This window comes from Cervus canadensis, chromosome X, assembly GCF_019320065.1.
Source record: "Cervus canadensis isolate Bull #8, Minnesota chromosome X, ASM1932006v1, whole genome shotgun sequence".
Lineage (NCBI taxonomy): Eukaryota > Metazoa > Chordata > Mammalia > Artiodactyla > Cervidae > Cervus > Cervus canadensis.
In genome coordinates this window covers 72523481-72534021 of record NC_057419.1, presented here as the reverse complement: position 1 = coordinate 72534021, position 10541 = coordinate 72523481, and positions in this window count along the sequence as shown.

The window sequence follows — 10541 nt, the reverse complement described above, 5'->3', positions numbered from 1 at the left end:
AGGGATGCGCAGAGACAAACCTAATCTTTTAAGGGGACACTGGGACATTGGACAAGAGGGTCTCCCTGAGGTCATCTGATTCCCAGGAGAAGCTGATAAGGGCGGGATGGGGGGGGGCAGGTTTCTTTTTTTTTCTTTTTTCTTTTTTTTAGTGCTTTCTAAGGTTTTGGAGCAAACAGTGCTCAGGGGACAATAGGAAGGAGAGAAGCCTAACTAGAGTTTGGTCAAAACAAACTACAGGGTAAGAAATGGCCAGTTGTCAATACTTAGTCAAGTATAACTGGGCTGTTTGGGGTTCTGAGGATCCACCAGTGTCTTTGTGAGAAAGATAAAGATGAATCTTTTATTTTGAATGCTTTGTTCCTTCTGGCTGCCAACTAAGGAATTCAGTGTTTAATCTCCAGTTCCTTAAATTTAACATATGTATCTGCTTCTATGGACTTCTCCCCGTTTTTAGATGTTATTCTTTTCTTTAAGACAGTATAAAATGGCTCAAATTCCAGTTCCATGAATAGTGGGAAACAGAAAATCTGCAAAAATCTATGAGGATTCCTTGGGAGGGAGACAAGAAGGAGAACTTTTCCTGATTTGGTCCACATTGCAGCCTGCTTCTCCACCACCATCTAACTCCACACTGAAAATCTGAGCTTCAGAGCTTCTGTTCTACCACTAGGGGGAAGAAAAAATACCTTACAAATTTGCCTTGAAATTCTCTCTCTAATACCCCTGTTTCTGCAACCGCTACTTGTTTTTACACACTGAAGTTGGTGAGCAAACTGGTATTTGTGTACCTCTTTTACAAACCCTGCAGAGATGATCTCCTAATTTGGGACTAGGAGGTTATTGCTACTTAATATCCTGTGGCCTCAGACACAGATAAGATTAAAACAGTTCCATTTAACGTCCAACTTTCACATTATTTATATTATAAATGTGTTGTTCATAGAAAAGTCAAAGTAGTTAAGTAAACATACACTGGAAAACATTATAATTAAATTATCAGATACAATAGTCTTTTTTCAATGCCATAGCTTTTGAATATGTGGAGAGTGCTGTGATAAGAACAGGAAATTGTAATGGGAAAAGTTACAGAGGAAAAAGATTTAGCTGGCACTTAATTTTTAATGTGTCAATCATTGTTTTTTGAAATACACTTTTACATTATTAATTTTCAAACCTACAACATTGAAACCAAGGATGATTCTGTTGAACTGTACATCATAGGAAGCTACTCATGTTGATAACAGTTTTCTTTCAGATCTATACCTTCTGCAAGAATGCTCTTTAGACGTATTATTGTTCTCATCCATCAAACCAGAGCTATCTTAATAGACAAACTAACAAGAGATTTGTCAAGATTTTATTTATTTTACTCATAAATGGTGGCCAGCATTTCATAATTCTAACAGGGCAAGGAAACAGTTTCTTCATGATAAATCTAAAGAGACCTAACTTAATTTAACTTTAAAATATTAATTTTACAAAATTTAAAACACTATTATTTAGTACTAACTGGTACAAAATAGGGGCTTCCCAGGTAGCACTAATGGTAAAGAACCTGCCTGCCAATGCAGGAGACGTAAGAGATGCAGGTTCGATCCCTGGGTCTGGAAGATCCCCTGGAAGACGGCATGGCAACCCATTCCAGTATTCTTGCTTGGGAAGTCCCATGGACAGAGGAGCCTAGGTGGCTATAGTCCATAGGGTCACAAAGAGTTAGACACAACTGAAATGACTTAGCACTCATGCATGGTACCAAATAAAAATTAGCAAAAAATACATTTAGAAAATATTCAAAATGATATTACCTATAGAAATAGAAGTTGTTGAATCAGATATTAGAGCCACTAAAATATTTTTGTTACAATAGGATATCCCTTAAACATTTCATTTAGAATGAGAGCTATACTGCTATTGCCTAAATGATAGAGAATCTGTGCTCATACTGTCATTCCATGATTCAGTCCAAAACCAAAGGCAAGTCTTTGCTAATATATAAATTGTTTATTCTAGGGTATTCCACTTGGGAGAAGATAAACGCTTAATTAGTATGTTCCAGACAAAACTGCATTTTTTATTATGTATTTTTATTTTATTATGTATTATGCATTTATAATCACTTCACCTTTATTTTAACATATACTTAATTAAAACTATAAAGTTACTTATAGAAATGTTACTATCTCTATTTGATACTGCTACAGAGTAAATTAGGGAGGGCTACAATATATTTGTACCATACCTCAGTGAGAGATAGGTTTAAACATTTACATTGGATAGAAGCCCATTTGGGCTGCCTTTAGTGCCTTAGCAAGGAATCATTCTGGAGTTTTCATGTCAGTTAGGCACCATTACTCTTTGAAGAACTCAGATGTGGAGCACTGTTTTAGGTTTCATAGAAAGATATGTCTGCCTTCAAAAATATAATGATCATTTGAGGTGGAGAGCACACATAATAAACAAGTATAATCCAAATGTGTTAGCAAACATATGAGAACAAAACATAGAGAACCAATATTACTGATGACATTACACATGGCCTTTTGACCATAACTCTGAACTCAAGCAAACATTACACTTTTGATCTGTTTCTGGCTGCAGGTAGTGTATCATGAAAACAATCACACAAACTGAACAAAAACATATAGATTAAAAAAAAAACAACAACAACAACACCCTAGCAGCTTTAAACAAACAAACAAGATAAAATCTCAGGTAGCAGGTCTACAAGTGGTATAATTTCTTAATCTCTCTGAGCCTTTTCTTCATCTGAAAAATGTGAAAAGTTATCTGTCGCCTAAAACAGAATTATGCAAAGGTCTGTGCCTGACATATTGTAGGCATTCTCTAAATGTAGCTCTTAATACAATGCATACAGTAACATTTGCTGACAAATACATAACCGGAGGAAATGATGTACATGAAAGCGCAAAACAACCTTTTTCTTGAAAAAAAAAATGAGGAGACTGAAAAGACATTAAATCAGCTCTAACATTATGGAAGGGGTTTAGAACTTAGGTTCCAAGCTTAAAGAATGTAATTTAACAATTTAGATTATATTGGCAATGAAATTCTAAGGCTCCAGTTTTAGAAAGGAAGACATAGAGGAGTGAATAGATGAGTAGACAAAAAGGAAAAAATTATTAATATTTCCAAATGTAAAAGGCATATTTTTGGCATGAAGATGCCTCCTCACAGAACTTAAGCAGAAATTCTTCCCACAGAACCTCATGCAATGAAAAAGACAATATGTGTGAAATGATTTTCTAAGCCTGCACAAGAAGTTTAACCAAGTCATAACATTTTTTCTATCCATTTGTTTTCAGCCCCTCAGCTCATGATCTAAGAGGAAAATTTCCAGTACCCACGTAGATAGTGAAGAATGCCAAGGTGAATCCTATTCTACCATTTTGATGCCAGGAACAGGTCCAGAGAGAATTCCCCAAACTAGCATTTAAAAATAATTGTATACATGTATTCCTCAAAGAAATATTATCCATATGAGGATTCATAGATGAGTAGGGGAGATAAAACTGGGAACTAAAAAGAGAGAGGAGGATGGAGAAGCAGCAGCAGGAAGATAAAGAAGTGGAGGATTCTCTGGAGAGAGGTGGAAGGGAGAAAGGAGAGAAGGGAGAATGGAGCAGAAGAAATCAGGAAAAATACAGAGGAGTGGAGTTCACCCTAGAAGTATTCTTTTAAACAATGAAAATAACTTAAAAGGAAAAGTTTAAAACACCCTTCATAGTTTCAAGGAAATTAAAAAGAAAACTACCACTATAAAAATGAGACTATGAGTTATAAGATGATGTAAAAATGGAATGGGGTAAAAAGAATACTTCCAAAATTAAGGAATTAAATAGAGGAGAAAAGACAGAAATTTAAAATGCATATATCAAAGTAGTGACAAGCAAAAACAAAGTTGCCAAGAAGTGAGTCAATGACTTAAAAGTAAGAATTGGTAAAAGTCACAGAGATAGTAAAGAGAGGATAACGGGTAGCCTGACCAAAAAAAAAAAGAATACATGGAACTGAAAATAAACGTCTTAAGAATATGATGGAAGGGAGTTTTTCTATAATGAAAGAAGACGAGCTATTCAATCTGAAAGTGTTCACTGTGTTCCAAGACAATTCGTAAGAAGTGTTAATGCTATCAATAATGCATATCCTAGTGAAATGACTAAACCACAGGATCCCACAGGCATTTAGTCAGAGAAATAAGGTCATTACGTCGGTGAAAAATGTTAAGAAGGACTACTAGTTCTATTCAAGAACTTTAGACTTAAGAAGCTAAAACAGCTGTATCTACTGGATTTTTTTAAAAAAGTAACACCTCCCACCCTCAACTTTTAAAAGTTAATATGTGTATTACAGAACCCAACAAGCAAAGCACATTAAAAAAATCCACAATCACAAGGAGTTTACAGTTTGACTTAAACTTCTGGTTGTGTGTGAGTATGTGTGTACATTTACCCAATGACACAGTTTTGAGATTGAGACTGTATAGTATGCATTATTCTTTTTCACACATAAAAAATATTTGCTAATTCAAAACCCAAAGGCCATGACTATTTGGACAATTGAGAATATAATACACCAACTCTGATGGTCAAATATTGCTTAAATGACAAAAATGGCAAACTTCTATTAATAGATTAACAAATATTGGCAGAGAGACAATTAAAATAGCATGTTCCCTTAATGTTCAATTTAAAATGAGACACAAAGTGAAGGAGTACAACATGTTTAATGCTTATAAGAGAATTATCAGGTCTATACTATTAAAACAATATGTAAAAGGTGTTTCTATTGAGTTGTTTTACAAGGTATTCATATAGTATGACCAAAAGTAGGCACACATACAGGAGTCTTCTCTGTCTTTCCCTGAGCCAGTACCTAAGTCCAATGGGTACTGCTCAAAGAGAAGGCTCAGTCATTCCCTTCCCCTAACAAGATTTCACATGAATTTTAACCAAAAAATCCTCACATGTATTAGCAAAGTGTGTCACTTTACTATTTCTACTTTTAACATACTTTGTACATCTCAGGACATGTAGAAAGACTAGCTATTTTAAAAAAAGGCATAACATATTTAACTATTTACACAAAGTGAGGATGAATATTTCACCTTTGCAATTCTCTCTTCCAATGTCCTTCAACCCAGTGCTCAAAATCTGATAGAACACTGCACACAGAAGTGCTTTAGCAATTATATTGCTAAAGAATATGTCCTATCAATATTTTCACAGCTATTCAAAAGTCTTATCTTATGACCACTACTTTAAGATTTTTTTTTTTTAGTGTGGACCATTTTTAAAGTCTTTATTGAATTTATAACAATATTGCCTCTGTTTTTATGCTTTGGATTTTTGGTTTTGAGGCATGTGAGGTCTTAGCTCCCCAAACAGGGATCAAACCCACACGTCTACATTAGAAGGTGAAGCCTTAACCACTGAACCACCAGTGAAGTCCCTACTACCACTACTTTAAATACATTGGACATTTCTAAATATCTAGAAAATTTAGCTATCTAAAATAAAAACTTATTTTTCTACTTTATACACAGTACCATGAAACAAAAATGCACACCTAGCAAAATGATCATGGTCCAAGGTGACTTCTCATTGTGATCATCCTGGCTCTCAACATGTCTTCCTCACCTCCTCCTCAATATTGCTAATACAGTGGACAAGTATAGACAAGTATACTGCTCAGAGGCAGCTGAACAAACTCAGATTCAATTTCAAAAGTATTTTACAGAGGACAAGCTTTCCTATGAGTTTCAACACAAGGTATACAAATGGGCTAATTTTAGTCATACAACTAAGAATTTGTAAGTTCTTAAACATTTGGATACTAGATGCTGCAAACTGGGATCTATTTGTCCATTATGGACTATAAACAGAGCAAAAGAAAATGCAGCTCAAAGAGGAGGTTTAACCATTTCATAACCGAAAGATAAGATTTCATATGAATTTTAATAAGATAGTAATAAAATATGTTCTTTTACTCCTCTACTTTTTTATATAATTCATTTTTTTAAAAAAATTGAATTTATTTGTTTTTTGGGTCTTAGATGTGTCATGCAGGGATCTTTTTGTTGAGGCACGCAGGTTTAGCTGCTCCATGGCATGTGGGATCTTAGTTCCCCGACCAGGAGCCGAACCCATATTCTCTGCATTGGAAGATGGATTCTTTAAGCACTGGGCCACCAGGGAAGTTCCCTACCTGTACTTTTAACATAGCTTGTGCATCTCAGAAAATTTGGAACATGAAGAAAGAGTAGATATTTCAAAAAAGGGCATAACCTTATCAACCATGCATACAGAAGGGGAATCAAATACATGAATGATGGTTATAACACGAAAATATCCTCTAAATATGAACACTTTCCTTTCTTTCCAAGGCCTTTTGTTCCACCTCCTCTATCCCACCAAACAAATGTGGTCCTGTGTGGCTCCTGGTGTCTGTTCTAGTGGTGGCCTAAAGATTCCACTTCTGAAAGTCATGCCAGAAGACATTTGTTTTGTTAAAAAAAAAAAAAATAACAAAAAGTTTACTTAATAAGATCTGTGATTTCTATTTTTCATCCAATGTCAGTATGTTAGGTCTCGAAGCCTAGAGGTAGCAGAAAAAGGATTTTAATGTGTCTCTTAAAACAACAGTCCTCAACCTTTCTGGCACCAGGGACTGGTTTCATGAAAGACAATTTTTCCACAGACCAGGGTAGGGGGATGGGTTTTGCGATGATTCAAGTGCATTATATTTATTATGCATTTTATTGCTAGTATTATTACATCAGCTCCACCTCAGATCGTCAGGCATTATATCCTGGAGGTTGAGGACTGCTGTCCTAAAAGGTTGAGAGAAAAACAGAGAAATCTTTTTATACTACATGAATTAAGCCTTTTATCACCAGCCAGTACACCTTTCAACATGTTGGGCTCTGCCTGCTAGCCCAAGGCAGTACTTTGTTCTATCTTTCCCCTCAGCCACTCTCCAGAGCTGGCAGCAGGCCTCCCAGCCACCTGCTGGCCGCCAACCTGTCCCTTGGCCTTGTCCGGGGCACCACTCACCTGCCCGGCCAGTGAGGCACCGCTCCGTCGAGCTTGGCACGCAACAGCATCTCCTTCACTGGGGACAGAGTGGCTGAAGCAGGTCCCAGGACGTGCACGTGCCCAAGAAGGCCAAGCTCACCTCGAGGGAGGCGGCTTCTTGCACCTTTGGGCCTTCCGGCATCCTCCAGCTGCTCTGACCCACTGCGGGAGGCAAAGAGCAGGCCCCGGTCAGGGTGCAGGGACAGGCCGTTGCTGCCTCTGGGCCTGGCTGGGTCCCCAGCAAGTGAGGAGACCAGCGTGGGTCCCCAGTTGACAGAGCGCCCTCAGGTTAATGTCCGCAGGGCCCCCGGAACCCTAGTGGGTGGGCACAGGCGTGATCGGAAGAGCCCCCGGGGGCACCAGCTCAGAGACCGGAAATGGTGAGAAGGACTGCTGGACCAATAGTTCGAGGTCCCCTGGAAGGGGCATCAGCACTCAAGCAGGTAAATGGCTGGAAGGGCCTGGGTGCCACAGCAAGCGGGCTTGGTGGTGGCCTGAAGGGCCCTCCAGGATCCTCACTGCATGGGCCCTCAGTCTCTGAAAGGGCAACTGGGTCCTAAGCTCAGGGGGAGCCAGTGACTGGAACGGACGCCAGTGCATCAGTGTGCAGCAAAGATGGCAGCTGGTAGGACTCTAGGGACAGGTTGGTGACTGGAAGGAACCCTGGGTGCCAGCACGTGGGAAGGATGATGGCCAAAAGGAAAAGCCTTAGGTTCCTCTGAAGTAGGCGGGCCAGTTGCGGATAGCCGGAAGAGCCCTAGCTAGCGTCTGGCGTGGTACGGGGAGGGGGCGGAGCAGGGGGCGGGGTACGGGGGGCGGGGGGAGATGGTGGATGCATGGTGACTTGAAGGGCGCTCGTTTTCCTTGGACCCAGGATGGTTGGTGAGAAGGCAATGGCATCCCACTCCAGTACTCTTGCCTGGAAAATCCCATGGGTGGAAGAGCCTGGTCGGCTGCAGTCCATGGGGTGGCGAACAGTCGGACACAACTGAGCGACTTCACTTTCACTTTTCACTTGCATGCATTGGAGAAGAAAATGTCAACCCACTCCAATGTTCTTGCCTGGAGAATCCCAGGGACGGCGCAGCCTGGTGGGCTGCCCTCTAGGGGGTCGCACAGAGTCAGACACGACTGAAGCGACTTAGCAGCAGCAGCAGCAGGATGGTTGGTGACTGGAACATCTTATACAGGAAAAAAAAAAAAAGAAAATGCACACCTGTAAATTAGTAAGGAAAGGCTTTATGGAATGGTTATTGCAATAGGACTTCCCCAGTGGCTCACAGGTAAAGAATCCGCCTGCAGTGCAGGAGCCGGGAGTTCCATCCCTGGGTGGGGAAGATCCCCTGGAGAAGGAAATGGCAACTCCTTCCAGTGTTCTTGCCTAGAGAATCCCATGGACAGAGGAGCCTGGGGGGCTACGGTCCATAGGGTCGCAAAGAGTCCCAGCGGACTGAAGTGACTGCGCACAGCACAGCACACTGCAATAGGGGTGGAGGGACAGTTGCTCTAGGAGATGTTTAGAACCCAAGCCAGAAACAACTTAAGGAAGGGGTGGGCAAGCAAAGCCTTTGTATACAGCAGAGACCAAGTGATAGGTGGCTGTGGAAGTAGGAAGGAAAATGCTAAAATCTGTGGGAAGGAGGGCCTGCAACTTAATGCCTTAGCATTTCACCAGAATTTCTTAGTGACCCACACACTTGTCTAGGAAATCAGGCCATGCATAGTTTGCCACAGGCTTTCTAGGTGGCACTAGTGGTAAAGAACCTGCCTGCCAATGAGGAGAGGTAAGAGATGCAGATTTGATCCCTGGGTCGGGAAGATTGCCTGGAGGAAGGCATGGCAACCCACTCCAGTATTCTTGCCTGGAGAAGCCCATGGACAGAGGAGCCTGGCAGGCTATGGTCCATAGGGTCACACAGAGTTGAACAGGACTGAAGTGACTTAGGATGCTAACATAGTCTGCTACAGTGATGAATCCTTCAAGGTATATATCAAGTTGGTCTGACTTTAGCTAAACATTGCTCTTTCAGATCCTGGAGAAAAGGCCAGCTACGAAGCACCTAGTCAGTATAAGGATCTGATAGTCAGGTTTTAGTTGTTGTTGATGCCAAGGTAGGAGAGAGAAAACCTGGAAATGTTAGTTTGGAAAGATATAGCAAAGTATTGAAAGAAACTGAAAGATTGAAAAATTTGGTACAGGTTGACAGTTTGGACAGTATAATAGAATTCATTCCAATTTACAGGTAAATGCCAAAATTGGTTCTTCCACAGTGGGAGAGAAAGTCAATTAAATCTCTATCAGACAAGATGAAATTTGCATATCCATCAGTTACTTGCAATTTACAGAGAGGTAAGAAATAGCTCAAAGACAACTGACAGGACCAGAAACTGATAACCCAGGTGGATGTGTTATACTATTTTTTTAATTGAAACATAATCAAAAATTGTTTTCATCTCATTTGGTTTTTTCTCTCAGTTTTATTGAGATGTAATTGACATACAGCACTGTATAGTTTTAAGGTATACAGCATAATGACTTGACTTACATATACTGTCAAATGATTATCACAGTGAATTTAGTTGTCCATCATATCATATAGATAGAATAAAAATGTTTTTGTGATGAGAGCTGTTATGATCTACTCTCTTAGCAACTTTAAAATATACCATACATCAGTATTAACTATAGTCATTATGTTGTACATTACATTTCTATATCTTATAACTACAAGTTTGTACTTTTCAACCACCTTGATCCAATTTACTCAGCCCCAACCTCCACCTTTGGTAACCATTATTGTTGTTCAGTCGGTAAGTTGTGTCTGACTCTTTGCAGCCCCATGAATTACAGCATGCCAGGCTTCCCTGTCCTTCACTGTCTCCCCGAGTTTGCACAAACTCATGTCCATTGAGTCAGTGATGCTGTCTAACCATCTCATCCTCTGCCACCCCCTTCTCCTCTTGCCCTCTGGTAACCATAAATCTGACCTATTTTTCTATGAAATTTTTTTTTAATATTCCACATATAAGTGAGATCATATAGTATTTCTCTTTCTCTGTCAGACTTACTTCACTTAGCATAGCCCCACAAAGACCATCCATGTTGTTGTTACAAATGGCAGAATTTCCTTCTTTTTTGTGACTGAATACAATTCTTTTGTATGTATATACCACACTTCCTTAATCCATTTGTCTGTTGATGGACACTTAGGACCTGTTTCCAGGTCTTGGCTATGTAAATAATGCCACAACGAACATGGAGGTACAGACATGTCTTCAACATAATGATTTGCTTTCCTTCAGATATATACCCAGCAGTAGAACTGTTGGATCATTTGGTAGTTCTATTTTTAATTTTTTGAGGAACAGCCATACTTTCCATAGTGGCTGTACCAATTTACAACCATATAAACAGTGAACAAGGATTCACTTTCTCCAAACCTC